Source organism: Echinococcus granulosus (assembly GCF_000524195.1).
Source record: "Echinococcus granulosus chromosome Unknown EG_S00200, whole genome shotgun sequence".
NCBI classification, from domain to species: Eukaryota; Metazoa; Platyhelminthes; class Cestoda; order Cyclophyllidea; family Taeniidae; genus Echinococcus; species Echinococcus granulosus.
Window position 1 is genome coordinate 37,469 of NW_020170580.1, and position 1,863 is coordinate 39,331.

The following is a 1,863-nucleotide window of genomic DNA, read 5'->3' on the forward strand; positions in this document are numbered from 1 at the left end:
AATAAATGTCATGCAGTTAGGCAAATGTAAGAATATAAAGACACGCAGAAGCAATTGCTCACCACATTGCAATGTGTAGGCAAGACAGATTCGTTTTTACATCAACAACGAATTTTCCGCACTTAAAAGCAAGCATATTTTTTAAGTAATTATAGGAATTAATGCTACTGGCCCAATTTTTCAATAACGTATGGACTCTCGATTAGTTGCAAAAAATATTTCTCTTGGTAGAAGTTTGGAATAATTTTACTTGTAAATTGTTAAGGGTAGACATTTTAATGCGAATATTTGGCCATGAACAACGGACCGTTAAGAGATTAGCCATTTCGCTTAAAAAGGCAACGAAATTTGCCCTTATTTGGATTTTATATGATGCTTTTTTTGTGTGCTAACAGCGTGTAAAGCAGGGGTGATTAGAATTAGCAGACGCAGTCCAGCCTATTTTAAATGCGCGGTGTTTTGGATAGTGTACGTAGGTCAAGACAAAAAAATCAAAACAAACTGACAAAGCATCGCTGATTAATTATTTGCAGATGACTGCTTTCAATATTCTTATCACTAAGTTTTTTCCTCGTTGCATGCTGAATGACGTTGTTACACGTTTATTATAGCGAAGTCTAAATTATCAGAGTTATTCTCTGCTAATTAATAACTTCATTTTAAAAAGGGTAAAATCGGATATCACAAAATTAAACAAAAAATATTGTTTTTTTTGCTTTGTGGATTTACTTGTTGTTATCCAGTAATGAGATAACGTTAAATAATGTTAAAATAAATTGGCAACGCCACTAAATGGTCTAATTTTGCGCGATGGTGAATGGGAGAAGCACATCCTGGCAAGTAGCTAGTCATCCTATTTAGCCCATTGGGAACGCGGGACCAGCATTACAACGTTTTCATTTTACGCGATTTAACTTAGCATTTTGCCTTGGGCTTGAGTCCTAAATAAACCCAATAACGCGAGTAGGTTGTCAACCACGATTGAGCATTTGAGAGCATGTACGTCAAGGAAGTCTCTCCCAAAACTTGCTTCGAAATAGCAGTCATGCCGGATGGGGATGTCATTGCTATCCTCCTCAATAGCTCTACTTGCAATGCATGGAAATATTGCATTCTTAGCAAATTATTTAACTACCAATTTTTGCTAAACAGATGCAGATTTATTTCTTTTCGTGGTTAAACTGAGATGGCGACATTAATGACAAAGTGAAATGGCTTGGCAGTCGCAATTTCTGTCACAAAATTTTTATCACTTTGCTGTGCACAAGAAATCATTAATCACTTTCGACTTGTGCAAATGCACAACAGATGCATCTGTAGAAATAAACACGTGAGGCCATCCTGATACCGCCAATGCAATGAAATACCATTCGATTTGGATCAATGATAACAAAGGCTTGAACTGTTCACAGATCAACGTAACCCTCTCGCCCATCTTCAGCACATGATGCTGTGGACACAGTCACTGACTCACACCATGGTGACCTCCATCAGACAGACTGGATGCTCATACGCACGCACACACATACACACACAACACGAGTGTGTTGACTCAGTCGCCTTAGCCATTCAGGTCGTCTGTCCTCATACCTCCACCTTCTGCGTGCTTGCATTTTTGTCTACTTAGTATGCAGACATGCATCACCACCCCCTAGAATCTGCAGATCACAAGTATTGGTAACCAGTTCAAAACAGTGGCAACCCAATTTATGTTGCGTACGTTTTGTTTCGCATCAAGCTCAAAAGGTCAATGTTGACTCCCACACATCAGGCCATGTGACATAACGAGTAGAAAAGTGGTATTTTTGCAAAATCCTACAATAGACTGAACATTTGTAAAGTGCACCCAGAATTCACAGTTTC